Genomic DNA, 21,746 nt, shown 5'->3' on the forward strand with positions numbered 1-21,746 from the left:
TGCTCTGGGTTCAGAAATCTTTAATTCTCTGCACTTCCAGCTCTGGCACAGTCCATCTCTTGGGCCAATCCCTCGAGGACAGGACACAATGCTCTCTGCACATTCTATACCTTTGAGACTGCACTGTCCACCTATGTGAGAAGTTTCCTACAGTTCAAAATAGAATGCAGGCCAAAGGCTGGGATCCGAGGATTGGCTCCTTCCTCACCTCCATGGCAAGTGCAGAGCTCTGGGAATTTTATGTTTGACTTCCAGGCTAATCTGAAGGTGAATGCTAACCCATGAGATGATATTTTATGTAATAGTTGGTTCGCTGGCTACATTTTAGATATATTGAACATGAAAATGTGTGGAGATGCTTGCCTAAGATAACCTTTTCCTGATTGCTTCTCCTCTTGAATATTACCATTGAGGATTTTTCTTTAGAAATAACTACTCATAGTACAGAGGTCGTAGGCAGCAGAGTTCTGGCCTCCTTTTCCCTCTAAACCAATCTGATTCATTGTGGTCCATATGCATCATGAATATTAAGAAACAAGGCCTAACTCAATGCATTGTTTTCTCTTGTGTTTGATGTGTTATAAGATGGCTATCTTGATTTTGCGATGTGGATACGAATGGTCTACCACTCACCTGTCAAACTATGTGGCTTGCGTTTTACTATGATGCTGGAAGCTATGCGAGAAGGTTCATCCATAGTGGACAGGTGTCAATGGAGCCTTCAGACTAAGACAGACTAGACACAATGGCCTGATAATGTACATCTAAAATGTAGCCGATGAAAATCTTGATCACACTGCTGCCTTACTTGCGGACTTTAAACGGAGCATCCAGAGGGGACACCCACGAGAGGAGGAAATCGCGCTTGGTAAGGTAGAGGACCAATGTGGACCTGGGAGAGCTGCAGTGAGATGGACTGGCACAACAGCCACAGTGATGGCCTCAAATGTGCAGGTGATGATGCAGGACCAGGCCGAGCTCTGTTCTGTTGGATGTGAAGCCGCCCAGAGTCGCAGTTGACTCCATAGCAGTTCACAAAATTAATATGAAATGTGAGCTCTTTGTGGCACTGATTCCTCCAATGTTTGCTGATAGAGGAGAGATCTTTAGAAGAATGGACACATGTAGCCACATAAGCACATACCATTTGAGGGACTTCTTTTCGCTCTCCTTCTTAATCTTGGTGGAGCTTTAAGGAGGGTGTGCACATACCCGTTTGCGTCAGCCACAAAAGGGGCTGCAAAGAAAATTTCTATGAAGCTTCTCTGCAGAAATCAAGAGTTGGCAGACATTTTTTAATTTAAAAAATTCAGGTTGTGAAAAAGAAATCAGGGTAGAGTGAAAGGAACTTGCCAGCTACAAATCCCTGCTCACATATACTCAGCCTCAGCTTGACGCATCTGCCTCTGGATCCCACTCAATGCCATCAGGAGTGGAAGGTAGTGGGGGAGAAGATATAGGTGTCTGGATGCTGCCAGCTCTTGGTTATCTACCCTTTGGGGTTCTGGGCCCCAAATAGAATGATCTATATCCATGAAAAAACACAAAGTCATACTATAGCCAAATGTTTGATATCCTTCTTTTAAAAATGATCTTTTAGGCTCTTAAAATTTTGAGTCTTTACTTTGACTTGCCATCTTTTTCTATTGGTCAATTAGAGTAAGGAGAAATATACAAGAGGTAAGGCAATAAGAATCTTTAAGTTCAGCTCTTTTGTGTGACTTTCCTTTCATTAGGGAACAATATCACAGAGAGGAATTGACATACTCAAGGTCCCCCACTGAATCCGGGACAGAGATGGGTCTCAAGTCAGGTGTCCTGACTCATCGGCACCGCACGCCACACCACCACCCACCACGCCACATTCTTTCTAAGGCTCTTATAGCTCTATAGGGTCATGCAAATTAACTTTGATTGAATACCATTCTTTGTCATCCTGCTATTTTATTATGCCTAGCAAAAACATCGATGTGACTGCAAGAGCCACAGAATCCAGTTAGACAAAATTAGAGGAGTGAGTGGGCCAGGTGAAATGCAATGGGAAGTGCCAGGGAAGCTATATATGCTGCACCAAAAGTGTGTTAGGCAGGGTTCTCTTGAGCAGCGGTTCTCAACCTGTGGGTTGCGACTCCTCTGGGGGTTGAATGACCCTTCCAAAGGGGTCACCCGGTTCATAACAGTAGCAAAATTAGAGTAATGAAGTAGCAACTAAAATAATTTTGTGTTTGGGGGTCACCACAACATGAGGAACTGTATCAAAGGGTCATGGCATTAGGAAGGTTGAGAACCACTGCTCTAGAGAAACAAAACAAGGACACATGATTATATACAGAGAGAATGGTAGGTTTATACATCATGAATGAATAAAACAGAAAGCTCAGTTCAACTCATTTCTGTGGAACAGTTAATATACTGGAAGTCTTTCAACTCATGAGGGATGCCCATTCCAAGGTCTAGGAAGCAGATAGCCGAGTCTTCCCTTAGGCAATGCAGACAAAGTCTGCCCACAGGCAGCAACAAGCAGAGTAGGTCACCAGCAGTCAGCAGCTCAGGAACTTAGTGAAGCAGACCAGGATGGGATATTGAACTCAACTCAAGCAAGGTAAGTTGACAAGATCTAACAACTTCAAGCTCAAGCAATGTACACACCAGCAGTGTGGCAAAGCAGGTCTCTAAGGAACCTCAAGTTCTAGCGACATGATCCACAGGTTAGTTTGTCCCACAGGTAGTGTAGCTCACAAGTTGAGACAGAGATCTAGCTAAAGCAGCCGCATGCTGGTCCAATCACCAGGAAACAAGAGAGAGTGGGGCAGGCCTTGCAGAGCCATTTATCTCATTGCCCTCCAATCAAACTGTGACCTAATTAATCCCACATGTTCCTATTGGCCAGGTTGGCCCAAGAAACCTACCTGTCACAAAAAAGGCATTTAAATAATGCAAAAGTTTATAGACTGTGCTGGACAAACAGATGTAAAATACCACAAATTCTTTTCTTTAAAAAAAATCATTTAATGGGGGTTTGTAAAATCTTATCACAATCCATCCATCCATCCATTGTGTCAAGCACATTTGTACATTTGTTGCCATCGTCACTTTTAAAACATTTTCTTTCTACTTGAGCCCTTGTTATCAGCTCCTCATTTTTCCCTCCCTCCCTCTCCTTCCCTCATGAACCCTTTATGATTTATAAATGATTATTTTTTCATGTCTTACACTGACCGATGTCTCCCTTCACCCTCTTTTCTGTTGTCCATCCCCCTGGGAAGGGGTCATAGGTAGATCATTGTGATAGGCTATCCCTTTCTCTCCCCACCTTCCCCTTAACCTCCTGGTATGGTTACTCTCATTATTGGTCATGAGGGGTTTATCTGTCTTGGATTCCCTGTGATGTACTAGTGTACATGCTCTGGTCTAGCCGGATTTGTAAGGTAGAATTGGGATTATGATACAGGAGGAAAGAAAGCATTAGAGAACTAGAGGAAAATTGTATGTTTCATTGGTGCTATACTGCACCCTGACTGGCTCATCTGCTCCCCACAACTCTTCTCTAAGGGGATGTCCAGTTGCCTGCAGAAGGGGTTTGGGTCTCCACTCTGTACTCCCCTTCATTCACATTGATATGATTTTTTTTTGTTCTGGGTCTTTGATGCCTGATACTTGATCCCATCGACACTTCATGATCACACAGGCTGATGTGCTTCTTCCATGTGGACTTTGTTGCTTGTTTATCCTCAAGTCTTTAAGACTCCAGATGCTATATCTTTTGATAGTCAGGCACCATCAGCTTTCTTCATCACATTTGCTTATGCACCTGCTTTGTTTTCAGTGAATGTGTTGGGAAGGTGAGCATCATGGAATGCCAGGGTAATAGAACAAAGTGTTCTTGCATTGAGGGAGTACTTAAGCAGAGGCCCTATGTCCATCTGCTACCTTAATACTAAATCTATAAATATATGTACATAGATATATTTCCCCATCATCATATATAGATATATTTACATATGTACATACCTATTTAGACCTCTATAAATAACCGTTGCCTCCTAGTTCTTTCCTCTATTTCCTTTGCCTTTCCTCTTGCCCCACTGCCATGCTCAGCCTTCATTTGGGTTTCAGTAATTTCTCTCGGTTACATTGCCTTTGATCAAGCCCTACCAGGCCTCCTATACCCCCCTTGCCATCAAGTTTAGATCACTTGTTGTTCTATTGTCCTTGGGTTTGTTAACACCCACTTCCTTTCCCCTGCCTTTCCCTCTCCCATGTACCCCCAGAACCTTTGGTCCTGTTGTTTTCTCCTTCAGATACTTTATCTCTTCTCTCCTTTCTAGATAGACCTGCAGAGATAATAATATGCACAAACACAAGACAGGACAAAACAAAGCAACAAAAGAAAATCAAACAACAAAAAACAAAAAAACACACCTATAAACAGTTCAAGGTTTGTTTGTTGACCTTTAGGAGTGTTTTCTGATCGAGACTGATGGGCGCAATGCCCTGGACCAAAGTCTCTTTTTGGTATTCCCTGGGGACTTCATTGCTCTGTTCCCCTTGCTGTTCTGTTGCACGCCCTCAGTGGTTTGCCTCGGTGTGGTGGGGTCAGATTGAGCCCAATTCCCGTACTGTGGTCTCCACCTGTAGCACTATGGGTCCATGAGGGATTTCATGTATTGTAGTGGGGCCAGCCCACTGATCCTTTCTGTGTTTGACTGCTCTGAGTAGGAATTTTGACCTCGGGGCTTGGCACAGATTCTTGTGTTGTCAGATGGTAACTTCTTTCCTAAGGCTAGGACTTCAGTATTAGTTGAGCATATATGATGTTGGTGAATAATACTAAATATCCCATGGACAATCAGAAGCACAAAAAGTCCGTCTTAGGATAGATACAACCATAATGTTCCTTAGATATGAGACTAGTGATCACCAATCGAAGTATAATGTCAGGCTCCCTATGTTGCTGTTAGGTAACATGGAGTTAGTTCTGAATCATAGCAAACTTATGTTCAACAGAACTAGACACTGCCCAGTTCTGTGTCATCCTCACAATCGTTTCTATAGCCACCATATCAATCCATTTCATTGATGGTTTTCCTCTTTATCGCTGACCCTTTTCTAAGCATGGCTGGTCCCTTCTGATAACATGTCTAAAGTACATGAGACAAAGACTCGCCGTCTTCATTTTTAAGACGCAGCCTGGCTGTGCTTTTTTTCCAGATAGATTTGTTTGTTCTTCTTACATTCCTTGGAATATTTAATTTTCTTTGCCAATACCGTAATTCAAAGGTATCGATTTTTCTTCAGTCTTCCTCATTCATTGTCATACGTTCACATGCGCATGATGCAAGTGAACATACTAAGGTCTGAGTCAGTTGTACCTTAGTCCTGACAGTGACATATTTGCATTCAACACTTTGAAGGAGTCATTTTCAACAGATTTTTCCAATGCAAAATGTCTTTTTTTTTAATTACTGCTTTCATGGGCATTGATTAAAGATCCAAGTAAAATGAAATCCTTGACAACATCCATCTTTTCTGTATCAATCATAGTGTTGTATATTGTTCCAATTGTGGGGATTTTCTTTCCTTTACGTTGAGCTATGCAATCCACATTAAAGGCTATATTGTCTTTTATCTTCAATAAGGGTATCAAGTCCTCTCACTTTGAGCAAGCATATTTGTGTCATCTGCATATCAGAATTTGCTAATGAATCTTCCTGAAAACCTGATGCCATATCCTTCTGTATATAGTACAGCTTCTTAGATTATTTGCTCAGCAATAAACAGATTTATTTAATCCAATACATGTAAATTATAAATTATAATTTCAACATGCAATCAATATGAAAATATTCATGGAACTTCAGTCATTTTCCCTACAGAGACATTGAAGTCACTGTGTTTTTTTATGGCACATTTGGGATCTGTTTTTACCCTGCTTTCAAGCTACTTACATAGTTTCATAGATGCTGGCACAAGACCTGGGGCTCCTGGACCAGAGACAAAGGATTTTATTATTCATGCAACACCAAGCAGTGTGAACCTCAGCACATTTGCATGAGGCCCCCTGGTCTCTTGTAATAGGCAAAATTCTAAGACAGCCCAAAGATCCTTTGTCCGCAGTGTATACACACTTCCTCCCAGTTATTTATCCAAACACTTATTGCTGTGAAGGGAATTTTGCAGTTATAATTAAGATCTCCAATCAGATGATCTTAAGATAGGGGAATAATCACAGTGGATGAAGCAGTAGTTGAGGCCTCAGCAGATAACCAAAAGGATGTCAATTCAAATCCACCGGCTGCTCAGTAGGAGAAATATGTGGCTGTGTGTTTCTGTAAAGATTACAGACTTGAAACCTTATAGGACAGTTCTACTTTACCCTATAGGATCACAGAGTGCCAGAATCCGGTCCTAAGTCTTTGGTGTTTTTCTTCTTCTTTGTTTTGTTGGTTTATTTTGGTTTGGGCTTTGGCAGAAGTCAGAGAAGTTAAACAAATGATAGGAATTTAATAAATCATATATTTTTCATTGCTACCTTTGAAAATGAAGGGATCCTGTGAGTGGGGAGAAAGAAGAGACAGTGCTCCATGAAGAGTTCCATTCTTAGGAAGCCTGCATAGGGCCACTGAGAGTTACAATCAGTGTGATGGCGGTGGTTTTTGGATAGAGCTAGGAATGCAAGTGGCCTCTAGGAAATGAAAAGGACACCTCTGACAAATAGCAAGGGAAAGGAGACCTTATACCTATAATTTCAAGGAAATAAATGCTGCAGACATCAAGAATGAACTTGGCAACAGATTTTCCTCACCTCCAGGTGAGAATTCAGCCTGTGATGCCTTAAGCTTAGTCTTTGAGACTTTGGGCAAAGAGCCCAGCCTGAACTTGCAACCTATGGAACTGTGGGTTAATGAATGAGTGCTATTTGCTCCACTAAATTTGTTCAGAAGAAGCCTGGTGGTGCAGTGGTTAAGCACACAGATGCTAACTGAAAGAGCAGTAGTTCCAACCCACTAGTAGCTCTAGATAAGACTGATCAGTCTGTTTCTAGAAATATAACAGCTTTAGAAACCCTAAAGGCCAGTGATATGCCACCCTATCGGGTTGTCATGAGTCAGAATTGATTTGAAGGCACATAACAATAGCAATAAATTTATGAATGAACGTGGGTGATGGAAATTATTTACAATCTACTTCAAGCCTAAAGGCTAGAAGTTCAAACCCACTCATTGCAGTACCAAGGATGATCTGTTTCTCTAAAGATAACGGGCAGAAAAAACTCAATGGAGAAGTTCGACACTGTAACATACGAGGACATCATGATTTGGGGTCCAACTTGACGGCAGCTAAACAACCAAAATGGCTAGAAGAACAAGTCTGTGGTCAGTTTGGCCCAGCCACATCGCAAATGCTCAGTAGCTACAAGTGGCTTCTGGCTGCCAATGGCCATATAGACCATATAGGTATAGAATGTGCCAAACAAGTATTTGTTGAGAGATTCAATGGGTTGAGATGAAATTGAAGTTGGGCTCTATGACCTTTTTAATTGAAATTGGTGTATTGTCTTGAAAGCTTAAAGCTGTTAACCAAGGAGACCATTCAAATATGCATCCGTGGAGGAATGGATAAAGAAACTATTGTACATACACACGAAGGAATACTGTGCAATCCTAAAAACCAGCACTGAAACACCTCATGACATGGATGGATTTGGAAACCATTATGCTCAGTGAAGTTAATCAATCAAAAGGACAAATAATGTATGAGTCCACTACCATCAGGCTAAACCCCACAATGATGGTAGACTCTGCTCTCATGTCATGTAGTATTCTAATTTAATCTCCCAAGCAATAAACCCAGGCCCCATGAATCGTATATGCCTCTCTATATATGCACATCTTAAAACCGATTTTGACAAAGCATAATTCATTACAGCTGGGGAACAAGTTCTTAAGACAAAAGGAGAAGGATTAGATCACTCAGTTACTGTGATATAACAATATGCTAAAGTTACCCCAAATCAACTGACATGCATCCCAGAGTGCAAACTGAACCTTACTAGGAATTTAAGTCAAGATGGGGGAGGAGAAGCAGGTATATCTTGGAGAAGGTTATTAAATGTCTGTTGGTGGGTAAACCAGGTGCAGCAACCACCCACTGGGTGTGGGGAAGGAAGATGAACAATACTTATATAGAACCGAAAGGGTGAGTACTCCTAGTACTATGTTTCTAGTTGGACAGTTTTGACCTTGGTTCTCTCCAGGTGATCCAGGCTGTGTACTATAGACTACTGGCACTATCTTTTCAAGGCACAGAACATCCATCACAGGTCACACTAGAAGTATTGGATGTGGAAACCCCACTGACTGCACTGGGCTTTACCTCAAACTCACCTATAGCAGATTTAAAGGAACTGACATACTCCGTTGGACATAAGCTGAGCCACCTTAGTGCTTCCTGCTTCTTGCTGTTATGAAGTATATTGCAATGAACATTGGAGAGCATACCTCTGTTCCTGTTCCTCTCATTTCTTTGGGGTATGTGTTAGTCAGGGTTGACTAAAGAAACAAATACATAGACACTCATAATTTGTGTAATAGAGAACTTTATATCAATGAGTAATTGCATATTAAGGAAACATTCCAGCCCAGTCCAGATCTAATCCATAAGTCCAATATTAGATACCAATCTATAAATTCCTCTTCAGACTCATGCAACACATGCAATGATGCTGAATGTAGGAAGATCACAGGCCAGTGAATCAAAAGTATTGTGGATCCAGTGGCAGTTGAAGCATCTCAGCGCTGGCAGGGGTCTCTACGTGGCTCCTCCAGCTCCAGGGCTCTGGTTCCATCAGTGTAGCTCCATGAGACTTGCCAATAGGAATGTTTGGCAGAGAGAGTGTGTTCCGTCTCCAGAGAAGGAGGCAGGAGTTCCCAGGATCCTCAGGAGAAGGCGATGGCCACACAGAGGCCTCATTGGCTATGACCTGATTGACATGCTAGACTCCACCCTTTTGCAAGTTGGCAGATCATATAACTGTCACAGGGTATATGCCCAGCAAAGGTATTGCTGGGTCCTAAGGTAATATCTCATTGTCGTTTGATTTGAATATCAAGGATGAATAGTGATAGTGAGCATTTAATCATGTATTTATTAGCCATTCAAGTGCCATCCCTTGGGAATTGTCTATTCCTGTTTTTGTCCACCTTTTCATTGGACTTCGTTTGTTTTATTCTTATTGAGGTATTACAGAAATGTATGGATTTTAGTAATTAGTTCACTGTCCATTGTGACATTTTAAAATATTTCACCCCAACCACGAGTTCTTGATTTACTCTTTTGATATGCATAAGTGTTTTATTTTAAAAGGTACAAATCATCTATTTGTTTTCCACTGTGTGTGCTTTCTTTATCAGATTTGGTAGTCTATGTATGCTTTTCAATAGGTCCTGTAATTTGTCCCAATTTTCTCACTCATGATCCTTATAGCTCTGGAGGTAACATTTAGGTCCAGCAGGACCACTTTTTGGGTCCTTTGTAAAAAAAAAAAACAAACACCACTGAATAAAGTATCATGTGGATGCTTTTGTTTCTGTGCCATTGATGTATATATCTATCATTGTACTGATACCAAGCTGTTTGAAAGTGTGGTAGATTTTGAGGTCCAGTATATGAGGTCTCCTACTTTGTTCTTGCTTTTGAGAAGTTGCATGTTTATCTGGGGCCTCTTCCATCTCCTTATATTATTTCTTCAAAAGATGAAGTTGGGATTTGGATTAGAATTGCATTGTATTTGTAGATTGCTTTAGTTGGTAATAACAGTTTCACAATATTGTCTTCCTATCCATGAACACAAAGTAGTCTTCTATTTGTGTAGGTCTCTTTTGGTTCCTTAGAATAACATTCTATAGTTTTCTTTGCATAGGTAGGTCTTTTATTTTTTGGTTAGGTTTATTCCTGGGCATTTCACCTTTTGTGTGGCTCAAGCAAGTGGTATTGCTTTCTTGATGTCCTTGTCAGAGTTCTCTTCATTGGTATATAAGAGTCCAATTGATTCCTGCTTATTCAGCTGGTACCCTGGTTCCCTGAAAATAAGACAATGTCTTATATTAATTTTTGCTCCCAAAGATGCACTAGGTCTTATTTTCAGGGGATATCTTATTTTTCCGTGAAGAAGAATGTGGTACATATTTATTGCTTATTGTTTATTAAAAGAGACCTTGCACTTCCTGTCTGCTCCAGCTGCACTGCAGCCAACAGTGATCCAGAGTCCAGAGCTATGGTAGCTTCAGGGGGGCTTATTTTGGAGGAGGTCTTATTTTAGGGTAGATGCCTTATATTTCAGTGAGAGGCAAAACTGTGAGTAGGTCTTATTTTCGGTGGATGTCTTACTTTCAGGGAAACATGGTACCAGCTACTTTACCAAATCCTTCTATTGTTTCCAACAGTCGTTTTGTGGATTCCTTGGGGATCTCTCAATACAAAATCACGCTGCTTGCAAATAGCAACTTTCATTTTTCTTTGCCCAATTTTATTCCCTTTATTGTCTAATTGTTCTGGCTAAGAGATACAACACCATATTGAATGAGTGGTGATAGGGGGCACCTTTCTCTAGTTCCTATTCTCAAGGGAAATGCTTTAGGGTTTCCCCATTGAGCATGATATTGGCCATTGTATTTTCATATGTAGCCTTTACTATGTTGAGGAATTTCCCTTCTATCCCTATTTTATTGAACGTTTTATCAGAAATGTGTGTTGGAGGTTGTCAAATGCTTTTTCTTATCTATTGAGAGGATCATGTAGTTCTTATTCTCTGTCTTGTGTGGTGGATTACATAATTGTTTTCTGATGTCGAATCACCCTTGTATCCCTGGTATCAATCTCACTTGGTCATGATGGACTATTTTTTTTGATATGTTGTTAGATTTTGTTTGTCAGAATTTTGTTGAGAGTTTTACTTTTATGTTCATGAGAGAAATTGGTATGTGTCTTTGTCTTTTTCTGATTTGGGTGTTAGGATTATGCTCTGTCCATAGAATGAATTTGAGAGTTTGCTATCTTTTTCTATATTTTGGAATAGTCTATGTAGAACTGGTGATGGATCTTCCCCAAATACTCGGTGGAATTCCCCCATGAAGTCATCTAGTTCTGGACTTTTATGTTTTGGGCTGAAAGTTTCTTGATGTCCTTCTCTATTTCTTCTCTTGCTATGAATTTGATCAGGTTTGCCACATCCATCATTCTACGTTAATTTGGGCAGATGGTAGACTTTGAGGGATTTGCCCATTTCTTCTAGAGTGCCAAACGTGTGGGAGTACAGTCCTTCAAAGTAATGCTTTGTTGTTCTTTTTATCTCATTTGGATCTGTTGTGATGTCACTATTTTCAACTCTAATTCTAGATATTTGCATCCTCTCTTTCTTTCCTTTGTTATGTTTTGTCAATGACTTTTCAGTTTTGTCAATCCTTTCAAAGAAATGATCTTTTTGTCTTGTAGTTATTCCATTTTTTTTCTGTTTTATAATTTGTTTGCTTATGCACTAATATTCATGGTTTTTTTTCCCCTTTTCGTTGTTTGAGGGTTCATCTTGTTGCTTTGTTCTAGTTGTTGGCAGTGTTGTGTTAAGGTGTTGATTTTTAATTTCTGCTCTTTTTGTTCTGTGCATTGATTGCTATAAATTGCCATTTGATAACTGCTTTTGCTGTGTTCCAAAGGTTGAGGTGTGATGTGTTATTCTTTTCTTTGTTTCAAGGAATTTCTTAATTTGATCTATTATCAGTTTGTTTTAAAGTAGTATGTTGTTCAGTCTACAAGTTTTTGTTTTTGTGTTCCTGCTTTAGCTATGGTTGATTCCCAGTGTTATAACATTGTGATGTGGGAAACTGAATTGTAGGATCTCAATGTTTTAAAATTTGTTGAGGGTTCACTTGTGGCCTAACATGTGATCTTCTCTAGAGTATGTACTGTGTGCCTTGGAGAAGGCTGTGCACTGTGATGTTGCTGGGTGGAATGCGCTACACATGTCTATGAGGTTGAGCTGGTTGATTGTGTTGTTTAGCTCTTCTATTTCTTTATTGAGTTTCTTTCCTGATCTATGTTTCCTTGAGAGTGGTGTGCCTCTTACTATTATTTTAAAGTTGTCTATTTCTATTTTCAACTCTTTGATAATTTGATCGAAGTATTTCAAGGATCTTTTATTGGGTGTGTATATGTCTAACATTTTATGTTTCTGGTTTGTTTAATCATTATGTAGTGCCCATTCTTGCCTTTCATTTTGTTATTTGCATGGAAGTCCATGTTCAGAAATTAATATTGTCACTCCTATCTTTTTATGGCTGCCCTTGGGTTGGTAGATTTTTCTGTTTCCTTTGATTTTTATTCTGTGTCTTTGAGTTTTATGGTGTGTCTCTTGAAGGCAGCATATTGATTAGTTGTTTTTTTTCTAATTCAGTTTACTCCTCTCTGTCTTTTGGTTGGGGCATTTAATCCATTGAAGTGTAATTTTTTATATAATGCTGGGTTCTTGCAGTCATTCTGCAGTGTTTGTGTTTGGCTTCTTTCCCTTTCCCCTGTGTGTTTTATTGGTGCACTTTTTCCTGCTCTAGTTTTGTGTGCTGGTTCCATTGTATTGGAGTCTGGGTAATATTGTTTTGTGTGATGCTCTCAAGTCTGCTGTTATTGTTGATCTTCTGTCCATAATGATCCAGTTAATATTTTTTGTAATGCTGGTCTTGTTTTTAGAAATTCCTTTAGTTTTTTTCTTGTCTGGAACTATCTTTATTTCCACCTTCTTTAGAGGGATAGTAGTACTAGATAGAGGATTCTTGGTTGGCAGGTTTTTTCTTTCGGTATTTTAGGTTTCCCTCCATTTTCTTCTGGCCTGTATACTTTCTGCTGAGATGTTCGAGCTTTTCTCTATTAGTTTTCCTTTGTAGGTGACTACTCCTTTTTTCCTAGATGCCCTTGGGATTCTCTTCTTTTCCATGAAGCTGGAGAGTTTAACTAGAATGGGCTGTGGGCTTTGTTTGTGTGTGTATGTGGTCTATCCTAGTTGGGTTTCTCTCCACTTCTTGAATAGTTATTTTGTATGCATTTGTGATGCTGGGAAAGTTTCTTCCATGAGTTCTTGTACTATGCTGTCTGTAGGCTGTTTGTTTCTTCTTGCTCCATGATCCCAATGAGACATGGGTTGTTTCTACTGATAGTGTCTCACATCACTCTCAAGTTTTCTTCAGATCCCTTTGCAATTTTTGTTGATGGTTTCCCTTACTGACTGAATTCAGAGTGATCATCTTTGAGCTCACTCTTTTTCATTTTATTCTTTGGGTCTTTTTACTCTGCTGCATAATTCTGTTCTTGTTTATCTTCTCAGATTCCTTTTGGTTTAAGGCTTTAAATTTTTTCAATTTCCTCTGTTGTTCCTATGAGTGTTCCTCACATCTCTTGAAAAGACCTAGACATCATTCTTCTGAATTCTGTTTCTGGTAGTTTCAGGGTCTGTTTTTGTCAGAGCACTCCGTCATATTTTTATGGTTTTTGTTGTTTGTGTTTCTTTTTCTCTATTTTTTGGTGTTTACTGTGGTTGACTGATGTTTCCTCGGTATCGTGATATAGCTATTAGTAGTGTGTGAGCAGGCAGGTCATGTAGGAGTACTTGGCACTCACCACAGATGTGGGAGAGGTCTAATAGGAGCAAGAAAACATCCGGTGGTACAAAGGAAAAAGAGAAGAGAAATGGGTAAGTGGGGGAAAGGAGTAGGGCGAAGGGAAAGACTAAAATAAAAGTAATGATAGTAATAATAAGCAGATTTTTATATAGACAAAATATTTATAAAAATAGTGAGAACATTTTTTAAGAGAGGTAATCAGAATGAATAGGTATCATGGAAATAGATTTCATGAAAAATACAGGGAGTCGTAACAGATAATGGGTGGGTATGCAGGGAAGAGGAGAGAGAAAAGACTTAGGTGTGCCTTGAGTGTGGGTGTTAAAGTTGTGTTGCTATGGCAATGTGGTTTTGCAGGCCTGTTCACTTATAAGGAAATAAAAAAAAAGTCTTTGGTTGGATGGGAATGTTGATACTCAGTAGGGCGGGGTTTTACCAGAAAAGGAAATGGGAGAAAATTAGGGGGGTAGTATATTATAATAGAACAAAAATACAAAAAAGCAAATAAAATAAAGTAAAATCACTATGAGGGTTGGGATTCCCGCTCCTTTGGCAGTGGTACTGTGTGTATGAAGGCACCGCATGGGGAAGGCGGGGCGTGGGAGCAAGCCCTGGAGAACAAATCAAGAAAGAAGGAAGGGAAAAATTTAGCTTGAGTATTGAGAATATTTGCACCAAATTGCTTAAATGATCTGTCTTTCACACCAGTGCCATATGCCGGCGAGGTAAGCGGGTTGGCTGTCAGGGGCTGGGAAGATCAGCTGGCTGAGAAGGAACAGCTCATGCCTCTGGTCAGTGGTAAAGGGGAGTCTGTCAGCAGGTATTGCTGCTGTCCCACTTTAAAAATTATTTGTCTACTTAGCTTTTAACTTAAGTTTCTCACTGCCAGAAAGTGCAGGATAACCTTCCTAATGGAACCTCTTTGACAGTCACTAGGAAAAATCCTTTCCATGCTTGTTATCTGGTGGCCATATCCCTCTCTCAAACTCTTACAATCATTGTCTATTAGGGAAACTTTTTGGATACTTTCTCCTAGTTGCCCTTATTCACATGAAGAAATTTAAACTTGCAGGTATACTATATATCTATTTGTATACAGTGGCCTTTTGGGAGACTTGAAACTAGTGTGCTACCTAATGGTTTTTGCTTCCATTCCACACCAACAATCAAATTTAGCCTTGGAAATGATACCCTCTACCCACCCCCAAGTGAGGACACAAGCTTTAGAGAACTCTAATTATGTTTGCCAGACTCCATAGAGGCAGACTGGTAAACTAAATTGCCAGTGTTTTTCATTTAAGGTGAGATAAGTCACTCTGACGTATGTCAGTGAGGTACCTTGTGTATCACATGGTTATAGCAAGGTGTACATGCAGATTAGGGTACAGAGTCCCGGGATCCCTAGATGTCGTTTCCCCAAGTCCATGTTGGGGCCCAAAGTATAGTCCTTTCCACTCTTTTCTGCAATCAGTGCCTTCTTCTTGGGGAAACATTGGGTAAACACCCAGATATTTTTGTTCTCTGGGTTCCTGTTACCCATCAGTTAACACACCACAGCCTGGTGAGCAGCACCTTTTTTCTCCAGCATTCTAGAGAGCAGGCAACCCACTGGAGCTGAAAGACCATACTTTTGTTTACTGAGATAGCAGGTGGGAGACTTTCTGACCATTTTCATCTCCAAGATTGTTGCCTAATATTTTGATTACTCTTTGTTTTTATACCATGAATTAGTACTTATTTTACTATTGTTATAAAATAATATTACCAGGATGTTTTGTTTTATACATGTATGCCAATAAGTTTATTTGCTTAACAACTTTTCTCTTGGATTTTACTTCCTCTTTCTGGATTTAATTTTTCTCCTTTTTGAGGTATATCCTTTAGTAGTTCTTGCATTGAAGGTTTAATAGTAAAGAATTCTATTTGTTCACCTGAAAAGGACTTTAACATAACTATATGGAGCATATATATTATCATATGGATAAAGTATAACAAAGGAAGCACAGGTTTAACTATTATGTTGCCTTTAATCATGAATGATAGGTTAACTGGGTATAGAAGTCTAGGTTCACGGTTTTTAGGTTTCTCTTTCCCCTATTCGCTTTCTTTCTTTGAGACACTTTGTTGTGCTTCCTATTATTGTATTGCCTTTCAGTTCCAAATCCATTTTCTTTGTTATACTTTGAGATACTAGAATAAGATCTATATATTACATTTCTCCTTTGGCCAATGGCTTTGTGTTAGGCTCTGCCAATAGAGGGCACTGGAAGGATACTGCAAGGCTGGGAGTGGAAGGGAATGGAAAAATGGAAAAGAAATTTTTCCTTCTGGTGTTTTCTCTCTCTCCTTCTTCTCAGCCTGTGTAGGAATCCTAATTCTTCACTAGTTATATCCAGCCAGTGTCTTTATCACAAGTAGGGGCGGTTCTTCACCATATTTCAACATAGCCATATTCTTTTTCACCACAGCATCAGGTGGGACATTCTTATGGAAATTGTGCTACTACTTCAGAAGTCTGAATTTCAGCTCCACAAGGTCTCTTTCTACGAATTTCTAAGCTTTTTCCTGGTTTGTTTGACTCTTAACACTAAAGGTAATAGTTTTGTCATGTACTTACTAAGTCTGTACATTTTAAGTCTACCCATTTTTGTTGTTAATTGACCTTCACTGGTTGATAATTTGTTCTATTAAATTTTCCTAGTTCAAATTACTGGTGTGGTTTCAGTCTCCTGACTGATCCTTGATTGATAGAATATCATGATATAATTTTATTTTGATGCTCAGTAAAAATCTATGCCAGCAAAATTTTTTGAGTAGACCCATCATAAAAGAACCTCCCAAACTGCCCAACAAACTCATTAAAGATCGCACAACATTACTAGACATTAGAGATATGCAAATAAAAACTACTACATGTCCATCAGAATGACTAAAATGAAAAAGATTGATGATAGGAAATGTTGGCTAGGATATGTAGCAGTTAGAACACTCATATGTTGTTAGTGGCAATGAAAAATTGTACAATCACTTCACAGAAAGGCCTGAATTTTCTCAAGAAATTAAACATGAGCCAGCAATTCCATGCTTACGTATTTACCTATAAGAAGCCAAAACATAGATGCACTAAATTCTTATTAAAGAGTGGCTATGGGAACTTTATGCATAATAAAAACTCTAAATAAATTGCATTCATACAATAGAGAACAAAACAAACAAACGAAACACCTTTTGGCCTTTAGTCAATCCTGATTGGAACTACTCGGTAATAATAAAGGACTGAATTGCTAATACATACAATGACAAAAAGGAGTCTTGGAATCATTGTACTAAATGAAAGAAGCCTCATTAAAAATGTACGATTGTTATTCTAGAATAGGGTAAGACAACAACCACAAACCCTACAAAAAACAAAGAAGTTGCCATTGAGTTGATGCAATCCTATAGGGCAGAGGAGCATTGCCTCATAGGATGCCCAGTGCTGCAATCTTTCTCCTTCCCAGCAGCTGGCAGGTTCAAACCACTGACCTTTCCGTTTGTAGCCAGGCACGTGCTTCAAGTCCCTGATCCCACCGATGTTTTTAAGCACACCTGTAATGAAACGAAAATTCCCATTCACTGCCGTCGAGGGGAATGACTTATGGAAATGATATAGGACAGTATAGAACTGTTCCGCGTTTGGGTTTCTGAGACTATAAATCTTTATAGTCTCATATTTTTTGTATGTTCCATTCCCCGCCCCTTGCCCCTTCCAGAGGAAACAGTCTCATGAGCAGACAGTCTCATGGTTTGTTTGTTTTTTCCCCTGAGGAGTGACCGGTGGATTTGAATCACTGACCATGAGGATGGGAGTTCAATGCTTAATCAGAATAGAGGTTGACAATGAGTGGGCGGGTTTGAGGATTCACTGGGAAATGGTCTGAGGGAACTGTCTGGCATGGCCTAGTGTCTTACATTTGACCGACTTTGGGGTCATATATCAATGTTCACTTCGATTTTGTGCATTTTATTGTATGTACATTTAATATGAACAGAAAAGACCAGTATATAAATAATTAACTCTATATAATCGAATCCTTGCTGAAGTATTTAGAGAGAAGTGCATTAATGTCTGTGATTTAGTTTGAAATGCTCTTTCTCAAAACGAGACAAAATCCTTTAAGAAAAAAAAGTAGGAAAAACAACTTGATGAAGGATTGATTGATGAAGAGAGGGAGATGGGTAGACATAAAGAGGCTTTCCTTATCTTTTAATTCCATTTTTCCATGAACTTGTGGAAGCTCCCTCACATGTGATCAAGCAAATATTGCACAATGAGCAAAATGCTCATCGTAGAGCTAAGTGAAGGATATGTAGGTGTTTATTTTAAGGTTATATCAATGTTCCTCATTGTTTGAAAGTTTTATAATAAATTGTTGGAAAACGATGTTCTGTCAGTGTAATGATCTTTAACTTTTAAGATCTATTTTGGTTTTTTTTACTTTGGGAGTTTTGCACTGTAATGTCTTTAGACATGGATCAATTTTTTTTAATCACGTTTTTTTTCTGTGAGCTTATATCTTTGTCCAAATCCTGAAGCTTCTTAAGCCATATCCCTTTGAATATTAGCTTCCATTTTTTTTCTTTTGGAATTCTCATTACCTCTTAATAGAAATTTTAATTTTGTAATCTATGAATTAATCTCTTATGTGGTTTATTAATTTCCTTTCTGTGCAAACTGAGGTTCTGCATCCTCAGATCTAATTTTCAGTTTACTGACTTTCTCTTCAGTTATGTCTAATCTGCTGGTTAATCTGTGATTATGTTTTTCATTTGAGAATTTCCATTTTATTTTCTCCCAAGAAATTGTCATTTTATTGTATACTGTAGATTTTTCAAACATAATTTTTCCCTTAATTATGGTAGATTTTCTTAAGTGGATGATATCAGGGTTTGGAATCCTACTAATTGATATATCTACTGATTATATCCTGTGTGTGTCAGAATTTTGAATTCTGACTCATGGCAAAGTGGACATTCATCTCAGGTAACCTTCCAGCTTTGAGAATCTTCTCAGATCATTTTTAGTCTTCATTTGCTTCTTCTGAGTACAGCATAATCATGTGTCCTTTTTATATTTATTCTCTAGATCATGCAGTTAGAGTCCAATAAAATCCGTAGGAAGGACAGCTGTAGCATCAACCCAGACTTTTCACTCTAGACATTTCTCTCACTTCTTATCAACTCAGTTTTTGCTTTTTAAAAGATTCACATTCAGGAATTCTGGTCATGTAGTGAGTTACACATTGAGATGCTAACCACATGGTCACCGCCTAGGAGCCCCGCTGGGCAGTGCTACTCTGTCCTGTAGGGCTACTATGAGTCAGAATGGACCCCTTGCCAATGAGCTTGTTTGTTTTTGTTTTGCTTATAACTTGTTCATCCTTTTCTAGTCCTTGGTATGGGGAGGGTCATCAAGTAATCTGATCATCTGCAATGCCAGAAATGGAAGCCATCTTAAGTATGTTATTCCTCATAGTAACCCCATGTTACATTTATATATTTAGATCATAAATTTACTGCTTTAATCAGATTAAAAAACAACCTGAAACCTGCCTCCCACCCCACTAAAATCTATTTGTCACTAAAGTGAAGTGGTACAAGAGAAGACTTTTAAAATTGCAGCTCTTTTTGCATCCCCTAAGTCTACCTGAACTTTTCTTTAATTGGTCTTTTCCTCAGAAGTCAGAGTCACCTTCACAATGTCTGAGGTTCCATTCTCTCCCAAGATGCATGGGACACTGAGGGAGATGTAGTTAATTCCAAGTCCCTAAATCATGGTGTAGTTGCCTACTATTCTTCATTATATTTTCTGCCAAATCTGCCACAGACAGCCCGATGGTCCAGGATCAAATGGCCTTTCCATTTGATCACTTCATTCGCATTTTGATCACCTGTTTGTGGACCTCTTCCCATGGTTCCTTATCTCCATCAGTGCCTAAAGCAGGGAGACACCTCCAACATTCATGCCACTCCAAACTGGCACACTAGAGTCTTCATGCTTTCTAAGGACTCCTCCATGACAGCTTAATGGGGGAATCCCAGCCTCTACTCAGTTAGGTAATACAATCCCACTAAATCTAAGTTGCAACCACTTCCAATGAAATAGTTCTTGGAGAAACTACTTACCTTCCAAGTAAAGATACCCACTGGATTAGAAACAACAAGCAACTTGATGTTTGGACTATGCTTTACAGTGTTAGAAATGATGAATTTGAAGAGTTCACATTACACTGGACCAAATTAAGATGGCTTTCTTCCTCTTGCTGACGTGCTCTGGCTGTGATAATAACCAATTTGGAATTTGCAGTTACTTTACAGTCTTTGCCAGAGACAATTTTTGGTGCTTGAAGGAAAAGGCTGCCTTGTTGGAGTTCCAGCACCTCACCCTTCAATTTGTCTTCCATGACGTCAACAAGAGCAAGTTCATCTGCCAAGTCCTTTATTACAATACTGATGGCACAGGCCATGCCAACAGCCCCAACCCAACTACTGTAATCTTATTTTGGGGTGTCTGTTCTTCATGAAGAATATTCTTCATCAGCTGATCCTTGGGAATTTCCATTCTGCTTTTGAAAGAGGAAGGGACTGAATTTTGGGCAAGTGAGCAGCGATGAGAGGCTTGGTGGCAGCAGCTCTGGGGACCAATGCATTAATTACTAGTCGTACAGGGGTTTTAGCTATGCATATAGTAAGCAGCCTTCCATGTCTTAAAACAAAGCTAGTTGCCATTGAGTTGATGCTAACATGTGCTTCGCAGTAGCACTGAGCTCCATAAAGCTTTGAATCATTGAGTTCTCAGAATTACGTTTCTAGTTCTTTTTTTCCAAGATGCTGCTGGAGGCAACTGAACCTCGTATCTTTCAAATAGAAGACAAAAAAGTTAAATATTACCCAAGGACTTCTTTTTAAGTCTAACAAGCTCTTAAGTCGGCAGAGTTGGGATTCCACCAATGTCTAAATGATTCTAATGTCAAGGTGCTGGTCCTCTTGTATTGCAGTGGTAGAGAAACCCACCCATTGGCCTGAATGTCTCCACTTGAGCACTTGAGTCATCAATGGCAGAGCAAGAAATCCCTGGGTTATAACATGAATTTATGGATGACGTTATGAATGCACCCCTACTCAAAATAGATACATCATCACAGTCATCTTCATTTACTGTACAGGCAGCATTTAAGTAATTGAAAAGTCTTCAAGTCTCTCCTTGCATTAAAGTAAGGCTAAGTACGAAGCTTAGTTTCAATACAGATTCCACTTGAAGACTCGACAGCACGGTTAGGAAGGCACTGTGTGCATGTGCCAGGGAGTCAGGGAGCTCCCCTACACCAGGACCATCCCAACTTCACTCCTGATGATCCCTCTGCTACCCTCTCCTGTAGCACCAAGACCCGAGGAGGGTTCTTCGTACCATAAGGATAAGGCACTTCTTGGATTTCTCTCATATCCTATCATGTCCAAACTGTTGACTGATTGCAAGAATATTTGAGGTCTTATATATGGGATCACTATTAAGTGACCCTCGAATGCATGACAAGGACACTCAGCCACAGGAACATGAGATTCGGGAATTCCATGCTTAATTTTGACCTCATTTTATGTCACTCACCTACTCTTATTTGTAAAGCTGAGAAATGATTAGCTTTCTGTTTGATGTTGGAGATCGTGAGGTGACCGACTGTCCAGCTTTGTGCAGGACAAAAGAGTTTCCTGGAACATGACAACTTCAATGCTACAACCAGTATGTTACTTACGCTAGAGAACAATCTTATAACCAGACTGCTGACAGTCCTTTGCCATCAGCCAACGTGCGAAGCCAGAGGATATTCTCTGGTTTCCAGATTTCCCCAGAGATGAAAGGAATGATGGTTTACTGGTGAGAAGGACAGAGATTCATTTCAAGGACATATGGAATGAAGCAAACCCTCACCAGGTATTTCCCAGCTGGTCCTAGTTATGTCCCCGTAGAAGATAGAACCATTAATGAGGAACAAAAAATAAGAGCATCAGGGAAGGAAATAATGCATTTTCTCACATGCCAGGTCG

The 21,746-nt window shown here is 39.6% G+C and overlaps 1 pseudogene; it reads right to left on the reverse strand.

Moving 5' to 3' along the window:
* Positions 1 to 19,313: 19,313 nt before the first annotated feature.
* Positions 19,314 to 20,265, reverse strand: LOC142437376 (L-lactate dehydrogenase A chain-like; annotated as a pseudogene).
* Positions 20,266 to 21,746: the final 1,481 nt, after the last annotated feature.

This window comes from Tenrec ecaudatus, chromosome 1 (genome assembly GCF_050624435.1).
Source record: "Tenrec ecaudatus isolate mTenEca1 chromosome 1, mTenEca1.hap1, whole genome shotgun sequence".
Classification (NCBI taxonomy): domain Eukaryota; kingdom Metazoa; phylum Chordata; class Mammalia; order Afrosoricida; family Tenrecidae; genus Tenrec; species Tenrec ecaudatus.